The sequence below is a fragment of the Octopus bimaculoides genome, chromosome 14 (assembly GCF_046866305.1).
Source record: "Octopus bimaculoides isolate indiv1 chromosome 14, ASM4686630v1, whole genome shotgun sequence".
NCBI classification, from domain to species: Eukaryota; Metazoa; Mollusca; class Cephalopoda; order Octopoda; family Octopodidae; genus Octopus; species Octopus bimaculoides.
The window spans coordinates 14,787,674-14,799,980 of record NC_142941.1 but is presented as its reverse complement, the minus strand read 5'-3'; positions in this window follow the sequence as shown (position 1 = coordinate 14,799,980).

Here is a 12,307-nt window from a genome sequence, read left to right as displayed (position 1 = left end):
TCCATTGGATTTTGACATTTGGTACTTCTTCAGGAATGGTTACCATCGGAACAAAACACGAAAAAACACATACATAACGATCATTAAATTATTAAAATCCCGTTATAGTTCATCTTTCTCCTGGAAAATGATTATATATATATATATATATATATATATATATATATATATATATATATATATATATATATATATATATGTATATGTATATATATCTATCTATCTATCTATCTATCTAGCGGTCTGTCTGTCTGTCTGCTCCAGCATGGCCGCAGTCAAATGACTGAAACAGATAAAAGAATATTCATATATACATATTTATTTATTTATGTGTTTCAGCCAAGTGGCTGCGGTCATGCTGGTGCACCACCGTATACATCCGTACCACGTCCTCACTTTGTTGTTATTTTGTTATTGTTTTTTGTGTTTTTTTTAACTATATATATATATATATATATATATATATATATATATATATATATATATACATGTATGTATGTATGTATGTATGCATGTATGTATGAATGTATGTATGTATGTATGAATATATGCATGTATGTATGTATGTATATATATATATGTATGTGTGTATGTGTAGAGAGATAGATAGATAGTAAAAGATAGAAGTACATACCTTAGATTGAATTTTTCCTCCGTATTTCGTTGCTTCAATTAACGATAGGTAATCAAATTAACTCTACTTATGAGGTTTCGTATTTTTTTATAAGCAGAATAACAGAATTGTAGAATATAAGAATCTGTTGTCCAGTATAACAATCAAAGACACTTGTTTGGATTTGCCGTTGTGGTTATCTCGTTGGTGTTCGTGGGGTGGGGCGATTTTTAAAACATATTTTTAATTTCTAATCATATATATATATATATATATATATATATATATATATGTATATATGTATGTATGTATGTATGTATGTATGTAGGTATGTATGTAGGTATGTATATGTGTATGTATATGTTGGTCTTTCGTTTGTCGTTTAGCCAACAACTTCCAAGCTAATTACAAAGACAACTGAAACACTTGTATCTAATAATTCTGTGTTAATTATTATCAATGTTGCTGTTGTTGTTAAGCAGAAATTAATATCGTCCGTGGAGGAAAAAATATCAGACAGCGTCGTGTCATTGAGATTTATCAGATATCCGGGATGTCACTGCCTAGTTACATATCGCACGCCTTGTCACAAGTAATGTTACACAATATATGCTATAGAAGTTTAAGCAGTCACACAACATGCGTGTGTTTGCAGCTATAGTTTTAAATGCACGGGTATTGTTTGAATAGTCCATAAGTTCATCGCACAATTCGATGTAATATCACAGATATATTATAGAATGCTGACTACACGTGGCGTATGTCATAGGTAAAACATCATAAATAAATGTGTGGATGTGTGTTTGTGTTTGTGTATTTGTATGAATGTGTCTATCCATGTGCATGTATATATATATATATAGATATGTCTACCTGTGTGTGTTTTTTGTGTGTATCTGCGTGTATGAACTCATATATGCGTGTATGAATGAATGTATGTATGTATGTATGGATGGATGGATGGATGGATGGATGGATGGATGGATGTATCAATGCAATAGATAAGTATATTTGTAAATGTGCGTGTGTTTGTGTGTTTGTGTGCCTATGCATTTATGTACATATATCTATGTGTATGTTTATGTGTGTGTGTGTGTGCATGTGTGTGTGTGTGTGTGTCTGAGAGCTTGTGTATCTATGTGTGTATGTGTGTGTGTGTGTATGTATGCATGTAAGGATGTATGTATGTATATATGTAAGTATGTATGTATGTATGTATGTAAGTATGTATGTATATATATATATATATATATATATATATATATATATGTATGTATGTATGTATGTATGTATGTATGTATACAGGTCTTTGTGTGTATGTATGTATCTAGGTATATATATATATATATATCTATATAATTATATGTATCTCTGTGTGTATATATGCAAATATATATTTATATATGTAGGTATGTGTATATATATGTATGCGTGTACGAATGCATGTATGCAAATATGTATGTCTGTATGTTTGCATGCAAATATGTATGTATGTATGTATTACTAATCAAAAATTGTTAGTCCGTCTGTCGACACCATAAAGGCATACACCCCATTCATCATTATTATACGCAAGTATAACTGAACATAATGTCATACAGATTTAGTGAGGAGGCGTGCATGTATGTATATAGATCACAAAACAACCTTGCACTTACGTTATACCACACAGAACAAAGTAAGTTCCTTGCGTGGTGGAGTCACGGCCACGTAACGTACGTCGCACCTTGTTCCACAGATATCGCCGCGTTACAATGTTTGTCACAACAAATATGTCACAGGTAGAGATGAAAAAACCAGAAAGACATACTACAGGTGCGTTAAGTAATATACATACGTACTTACATACATAAATATATAATTCTTATGCTAAATATTTGTTCGTTAAAAATAATGCTGCTACAACTTCGGCAACAGGTAACATCGCTTCATCATCTGTGGGTGATGATAGATAATTAATCGAATAAATAAATAAGTAAATAAATAAATAAATAATGATGATGATGATGATAATAATAATGATAATAATAATAATAATAATAATAATAATAATAATAATAATAATAATAATAATAATAATGATGATGATGATAATAATAATATGAAAAAGCAGGTAGGTAATAAATTAAAAGCGGGTATACGTATAGATGTAGTTAGTCCGTTTAAGACATTATTACAATGGTTAATGGAGAAAAAGTGTTCTTGTCGTTGTTGCTGTTGTCGATTTAAATATTTCCTTCCACGGCACCGAATCCTTCCTAGTTTACTTGGCTTTGAAGATAAAAATGCAAGAGACAAAAACCGAAACCAAAAGAAAGCCTTCCGATTTTGGCTTTCCGTTAATACTCGGAATGTTCCGTCTAACACATAACACACGTATTATAGATACATAGATATAAACACACACACACACACACGCATATATGCAAGAGGTAACAGCAGCTACAAACCACTACCACCAACACCAACACCACCGCCGCCGCCGCCGCCGCCAGATCAACAACAACAACAAACTTTAAAATGCAATAATATGGCTTCCTTTACATTTTATTTACAATTTGCTTCTCGACCTTCTGTTCAACTCTCTTTCTCTCTCTCTCTGTCTCTCTGTCTCTGTCTGTCTGTCTCTCTCTCTCTCTCTCTCTCTCTCTCTCTCTCATGAATAACTGTCGATATGCTGTTTATCCTCCTCTCACTCTTTCTCTTCCTGTCTTTTTCTCTTTCCCGCTTTCTTTGAATAGGTAGGTAGAAAGAGACAGAAAGACTGAGAGAGAGAGACAGAAAGACAGAGGGAGAGAAAGAAAGACAGAGAGAAAGAGACAGAGAAAGAGAGAGAGGAAGAGTCACAGCCAACTATTGCACTCTACCCTCCCACTACAACACTTCTACCCTCCCACTCCTTTAGTCATTATAAGCTTTCCCTTCTCTCAGATCCACTCCCTCCGTTTTCTTCTATATCTTTTTCACCTCCCTCCACCTTTTTTCTCTATACTTCTTTTATCTACTCAACCTTCTCCAAATTCTTTGCCTACATTCAAACGACCTATCAGCTGCTTCAGCAGCAATCCTCACAGCGACGTTCTAAAAAACAACCAATCACAATTAACCATATACTGAAAGCCCCACCCTTCTAACACTTTCATTGGTTGAATACGTTCCAAAGGCGTGACTATTCAAAATGCTTGCTTTTGCTCTCTCATTTCCCCTTTCCAACGCAGAAGGCCTCACAGAAGATATTTTTCTGTGCAATCTGGATACATATTACTCTTTACTCTTTTACTCTTTTACTTGTTTCAGTCATTTGACTGCGGCCATGCTGGAGCACCGCCTTTAGTCGAGCAAATCGACCCCAGGACTTATTCTTTGGTAGCCTAGTACTTATTCTATCGGTCTCTTTTTGCCGAACCGCTAGATTACGGGGACGTAAACACACCAGCATCGGTTGTCAAGCGATGGTGGGGGGACAATCACAGACACACAAACACACACACACATATATATATATATATATATATATATATATATATATATATATACATGGGAGAATTTACGAAAAAAAACACAACAGACGAGGACAGGTGGTGTAAACAACAAAAGGGTGTATTAGTTTAACGCTCGGGAATAGAGAAAGTCTTTAACGTTTCGAGCTACGCTCTTCAACAGAAAGAAATAAGGAGAAAACAAGGAGAAAAAAAAAATTTTAATGTCGTGGTCAGCGATCTATCATGGCGACGACGGGCTTCTTTCAGTTTCCGTCTACCAAATCCACTCACAAGGCTTTGGTCGGCCTGAGGCCATAGTAGAAGACAATTGCCCAAGATGCCACGTAGTGGGACTGAAGCCAGAACCATGTGGTTGGTAAGCAAGCTACTTACCACACAGCCACTACTGCGCCCATAAGGAAGGATTCTCGTTAAGCTGGGTTATCTGCAATGCTCTGCCACGACCACACATCACTCCCATTTTATACAGTAATTCACGCACTATGCACTCCGTATGTTTGTTGAATGAAGTCAAAAATATTTAATTACAGTGACACAACTTTATGAATTGGTTAATATTTTTTTATTTTATTTATTTTATTTTGTTTGCATTCATTTACTCGTACAAATGCACACACACACGCACACACACGCACATCCACACACATCCACACACAAAGGCACAGATACACGCCTACACACAAAACTATAAATGTATACATATATACGTTTATATACACAAATACTCAAACACATAGACAGATAGATAGAGAGAGAGAGAGAGAGAGAGAAAGAGAGAGAAGAGATCAACATGTATACATGTATATATGTATATATCAACATATATACATGTATACATATTTATATATAGAGGGTGATAAATTGAATATTAATTCAATTTCAAATCAAGTGGCCTAGCATATAAAAAAATCTGAAAATTCAGAAAAATTCTATTACATACATATATATATATATATATATATATATATATATATATATATATATATATATATATATATATATATATATATATATATATATATATATACATACATACATACATTCTAGTATAGTCTCGGGCCGACCAAAGCCTTGTGAGTGGATTTGGTAGACGGAAACTGAAAGAAGCCTGTCGTATATGTGTGTGTGTGTGTTTGTCTTCCCAACATCGCTTGACAACCGATACTGGTGTGTTTACGTTCCCGTAATTTAGCGGTTGAGGATTCAACCCACTAAGGGATAGATCTATCCAATATACTGCTGGGAGGGTACCCAATTATTGTTACACTAGTGTTTTACCAAGTGTAATAAGTGGGTGCGGGTAAAAGGGTGTGGGGTTATTTTACCCTAAATTTATATAGTAATTAGAAAATGGAGGAGAATATGCTGTACCCAACGACTTGCAGACAGTTTATCCCGTTGAATTAATTAACTTAATTTGTAACTAAAGTGACAAAAAAACCACAAAATACAAGTGTTTATGACAAACCATGTTATATTGACAACCGGGTTTACAAATAAGAGTACATAAGGAATTTAAGAATAAACATAAACTTACAGCTGTTTCGGCCTAACGTTGGCATGCCCCATTCTATCCGAATAGCTCCTGCCGGAGTAATTAGCGGATGAAATGTTGAAATGGGGGTACATGCAAAAAAATCTTCATGGTTAAAAATGTTGCTTACTTTTTACTCAACCTGATGTGTATATGTGTGTGTGTGTGTGTGTTTGTGTGTGTGTGTGTGTGTGTGTGTGTGTGTGTGTGTGTGTGTATGCATATGTATATATATGCTGTATACATGCATGTATCTATGTGCGTGTTTGTATGCATGTTTTTTGTTGTTGGCACTCAGTCGCTTACGACGTCGAGGGTTCCAGTTGATCCGATCAACGGAACAGCCTGCTAGTGAAATTAACGTGCAAGTGGCTGACCACTCCACAGACACGTGTACCCTTAACGTAGTTCTCGGGGATATTCAGCGTGACACAGTGTGACAAGGCTGACCCTTTGAATTACAGGCACAATAGAAACAGGAAGTAAGAGTGAGAGAAAGTTGTGGTGAAAGAGTACAGCAGCGTTCGCCACCATCTCCTGCTGGAGCCTTGTGGAGCCTTAGGTGTTTTTTGCTCAATAAACACTCACAACACCTGTTCTGGGAATCGAAACCGTGATCCTATGACCACAAATCCACTGCCCTAACCACTGGGCCATTGCGCCTCCACGGATGCATGTATGTATGCATATATATATATATATATATATATATATATATATATATATATATATATATATATATATATATATATATATATATATGGATCTAAATGAGAGCTCAAAACTGATCCATTGAAAATACTTTATTATAATAATGAAAATGACCTATGATCATTTCGATGCAATATCCAGATTGATTCATGCATATTATAAAATATTATAAAATATTATAAAATATGGGATACTGCATCTCCTCATGGCCTTATTATTATTAGTAGTAGCAGGCAGACAATAAAAATAGATAACATTCATATACAACTTTCATAGTTGACCTATGAAAACACGCAAAAAATGTTGAAAAGACATGAGATGAAATACAACCGTACATCATAATGGTGTTGAAATCATGAACATATCAAGCAAATGATTCAAATTAATGATGGTAGACTATGCAGTTCAGTAATGAACCAATCCAGAACGCTGCACCTTTCTAAAAAGATCGTTGGAGTTATAAACATAAATACAAGATTCATGTTTTCATAGGTCAACTATGAAAGTTGTATATAAATGTTATCTATTTTTCTTGTCTGTGTGCTACTACTAATAATAATAAGGCCCCGAGGAGATGCAGTATCCCATATTTTATTATATTTTATAATATTTTATAATATGCATGAATCAATCTGGATATTGCATCGAAATGATCATAGGTCATTTTCATTGTTATTATTATTATAATAAAGTATTTTCAATGGATCAGTTTTGGGGCTCTCATTTAAATCGATATAAATACAAAAACTCACTTGTGAGTATTTTGCTACGTTCGTTAACAGATACAATATTTTTGCCTAATTTTTGGTTTAAAAATATATATAAATATATATATATATATATATATATATATATATATATATATATATATATATATATATATATATATATATATATATATATATATATATAAAAATTTATATATATGTATATATATATATATATATATATATATATATATATATTGTTGTACTTGGGGATGGTCATATTGCCAGTTTAGCCAATAAAAACACACACGCACTGTATATTTGGTGTTAATTTGCTTCAGCTTTATATTACATTAATCTTAATCTTATTTCGGCCAGACTTCTTTCGTTACACTTCTGTGACCTCATCAGTGGTCCTTTGTTTCTTTCTTTCTTATGTGTGTCTCACCTTGCTAACTATCAGCCATTTTGTATTTTGTATTCCTATTGTATGTGTCTACGCATGCGTGTCCTTCAATGTGTCTGTGTCTTGTACATATATATATATATATATATATATATATATATATATATATATATATATATATATATATATATATATATATATATATATATATATATATATATATATATACATACATTATATATATATATATATATATATATATATATATATATATATATATATATATATATATACATCTATATATACATATATATATAAATGAGGTGGTATCAACAAGTTCCCGGACTAGTTATGTTTGACCCTTTAGCCTTCAAATTGCTCTGTCAAGAGTATTGCCTATTAATTCACAATGTCTTTTGTTAAATCATGCCTTATCTCTTACTTTTGATGATGAAATATTGATGATGTGATTGTATATTTTTAGAATGACATCGTAAATTAAAAGTGTGGAGCCAGATATGGCCAGTTTGAACATAAACAAAAGGTAGAATATTTGGTTAGGGTATGGCATGTTTGAATACTACAAGGTTAATAAAAAATAGCAGCTTATTTACCTAAGTTTCTTATTTCTTTATTGCCCACAAGGGGCTAAACATAGAGTGGACAAACAAGGACAGACATAGGGATTAAGTCGATTACATCGACCCCAGTGCGTAAATGTTACTTAATTTATCGACCCCGAAAGGATGAAAGGCAAAGTCGACCTCGGCGGAATTTGAACTCAGAACGTAGCGGCAGACGAAATACCGTTAAGCATTTCGCCTGGCGCGCTAACGTTTCTGCCAGCTCGCCTAGCTTGTTTACCTAAGTTTCAACATAATCTCCTTTGAAATAGTCAACTTGCGCAGGAATTTATCCAGTCCTAGCGTTCCTGCCACTTTTGGAATCCAGCCTCGACAATGGTGTTAAATCAGCGACCTCTGAGCTTTATTTTCGTCCTGGAAAAGAGATTGAAGCCTGCACATGCTAAATCTGGCAAATAGGGTGGTTGCGGAAGTGATACCATGTTGTCTTTGGTGAGAAACTGGCGGGAGCTCGGTGACAGGGTGTCTTCTTGTCGCGAAGAACCCAATTCTTCGCGCTCCACAAATCAAGTTGCTCTAGCTGAACGTCCTCCTTCCCTTAAACATTTCAAAATGTCACAGTAGAACTCTCAATTGATGGTCTGGCCCTGGGGGATCGAATTCATCATGCACGATACCGAGGATCGCGGATGTCAAAAAAACAATGAGCAAGTTTTTGATTGAGCTGTGACCCTGTTATACGCCCGTGCCACTCTAGACATTGCATAGGACGCCTTTGCTTCGTTGCCGTTAGCTTGCCTAATCACGCTCAATGTCTCTGTAGCAGACTTTCCGAGTTGAACGCAAAATTTCACGCTGGCTCTTTCTTCCACCTTTCCTGTCCATGACAAAAACGCAGACGACAGCGTATATGTGACATCGCAAGAACACAAATTTCACAACTTGCGATGTCACTCGGTACACTGTCTCATGCATGTCGCTGCTCGGTCTCACTCTACGTGCAACTGTGTGCTGCTATCTGTTGGTGACATACTGAACTAGTCCGGGAACTTTTTCATACCACCTCCTATGTATGTAGATTTTAGGATTCAAGCGAATCAGTTCCTTAAGTAGTAAAGCATATATGTTGGGCAGGGAGTATAAAATAGGGTATCGCATGATTAATACCAGGAGATACGTATACTGTGTCCGAGTCCATTACACTACGCAAGCGTAGAGGGCCGCTTTCCGACCCGATAATGGGGCCAAAGCCCTCAAAAGTGCCCTCCGCAGGAGCTAGCCGGAATGCCGCCCGAAGGGCAGCTCTATGACAAGTATATATATATATATATATATAAACACACACATAAATATACATATACATATATATACATATATATATACATACACACACACACGCACACACATACACATAAATAGGTGCTACTTTGGCGTGTGATCTACAAGGGAGATTACTTTAGGCTATTTTAAAAATTATCTTCTACATACTTAGCATAGTAAGTGTATTCCTTCAAACTTCTTACTATTTTAATAATAATATATATATATTTACACATAAAAATGTGTGTATACACACGCACACGCACACGCACACACACACACACACACACATACATATATGTACATATACATGCATACATCATGTTCTTCCGTCAGAATGGGAAGGACCAAACATACATATACATAATCACACGTCTGTATAGGGTGGGGGCATTCTAAAAGTGGGATTATGAATTTCCAAACGAACACTCATCATGTCTAGAGAACATCAGACAATTCCTATCTTCATAGAATCTCTTTTCTACATTGCTATTAACATACCATGCACTTGAGGCCAAAAGAGTTGCCTCCCTTGAAGTATCTCCAGCAGACGATGTTGATTCTATTTAACGTCGTCTTTTTCAAATTCGCTTGGCTTAGAATGGCAGTTAATTGGGGTTGGACACTTTTCTGGTCACCAACCTACTTTGCAGGGTGTTTGTAAAGTAAAGCAACACACTAGAGTTCTCTCCCATCGATCTCCTCCCATTGGCGTTCTTAATCGAAAGAATCTTAATGGAGAGATCAATGGGAGATCGATGGGAGAGAACTCTAGTGTGTTGCGTTACTTCACAAACACACTGTGTGTGTGTGTGTGTGTGTCTTTGTGTCTGTGTTTGTCTCCACACTGTCGCTTGACAACCGGTGTTTGTGTGTTTACGTCCCCATAACAGTTATAACAATTATAACAGCTTCGGAATTTTAAAAAACCGAAATCAACTTTTGATGAATATAATGCTTGACTAACAGCTTAATCCCACTTTTTTTTAGTTTTTGTTTATCAAATCCACTCACAAGGCGTAGGAGGAAACTTGAAGCCAGTGCGTATGCTTATTGGTATAACGACCGTCCTAAGATATAACTACTATTTCGAAAGTGAGGAATTCTCTCTCTCCCTCTCATTCACTCTATCCACAAACTCTACTATACTCCACTTCATTCATGCCACTTCACTCAATCCAGTTACTCTGCTAACTCTACTCAATCAATTCCATTCAAGCAGCTTAATACCACTCTACTAACGAAAGGTAGATATTAGATATATCCAAATATGTGTAAAATACCTTATCTCAACGTTTTGTTAATTTCTATGATAAATATTTCAACACACTTACTCATACTGACCTTTATATTAGGGCCGCTACTGTATGTTTGACATAAATGTTTATTTATATGTGTTTCTCACAGAACGTTTTGTATCTTTTGATTTTCATTGTTTCGGAATTGTCCTACACTGAGATTCTATTTCTTGAATGGGTTAAACTTGTATAGAGTGTTTATAAAGTTAATGGAGACTTTGTTTCGTATATCATCATCGTCAGCAGTAGCAGCAACAACAGCAGAAGCATTTAACGTCTGCGTTCCATGCTGAGAAGAGTTGACAGGATCCGATGATCCAAATGGATTGCATCATACTCCAGTTTCTACTTTGCTATGTTCTCTTCAGCTCGATACCCTTCCTAACGCTAACCATTTCACAGCATGTAGTGGGCACTTTTTGCTTTTTCTTTCGCGCCACCAGCACGAGTTTTAGTCGCCATACAATTCGCGCAAGACTACGAACCGTGAGTGGTAGGCGGCTTTTCGGTCAGAATATGGCAGAAGCATGAGAGAAAAGAGGAAAACTATTTCTTCTTGTAAAGGATCAAGTCTAAAGTGAGATAAAGAGAAAAGAGATAAAGGCTAACAAAACATAATAGAAAGAAGACGAAAGCAAGAGTGTGTTTTTAAAGTTTTTTTATTAAAAACTTTCATTGTTGTTCTATAAATTTTACAAACCATCGACAAGCGTTGGGTCTTCGTTGTTGTTTTGGAAAAGAAAAACAATGAATTTATTTAACTTAAATAGTATAGTAAAATCGTTTCCTTTTGATGGTATACTTTCTTTTGCATTCGTTTGCTTAGGCCCTTTTGTTTTAGGGGACGAGTAAAGCTGGGATAGAGTTTCTGAGTATATGGTCATAGAGTATAATCGCTGTTTTATTGCAGTATGAAATTGTAAGGAATTTGTGAGACGGGGTCAGGTGTACGAGGTCTAGTGATTAGAATCAAACATCACATCATATCATATGCATACATGCATACATACAAACATACACAAATGCACGCACGTATGTATGCTTATATGCATATACGTGTATATATATATATACATACATACATACATATATATATATATATATATGGTGGTGGTTGTCTACTCCTTACAGAGTTTGACCACCTCCTGCACCTACACCTTAGCCCTTTCATGGCGTCTGATGTGGCTTTTTAAACCAGACAGTGTTTTTGAAAAACACCCACACAGATTGCACCTCTGATTTGCACTATCAATACCTGCAGGTAAGTTCTGCTCATCGTGGATCCTAACATGTCTTTTAAGACCCCCATTGGATTTGCAAGCCCTCTGGCACACACCACATTCAAACGTGTGCACAGACATATAAACAGAATAGCTGGTTGAAGATAGATAGATAGATAGATAGATAGATAGATAGATAGATAGATAGATAGATAGATAGATAGATAGATTGATAGAAAAACAGACGACAGACAGAAAGGCAGACGACAGATACATAGATAGATAGATAGATAGATAGATAGATAGATTGATTGATTGATAGAAAAACAGACGACAGACAGAAAGGCAGACGACAGATACATAGATAGATAGATAGATAGATAGATAGATAGATAGATAGATAGATAGATA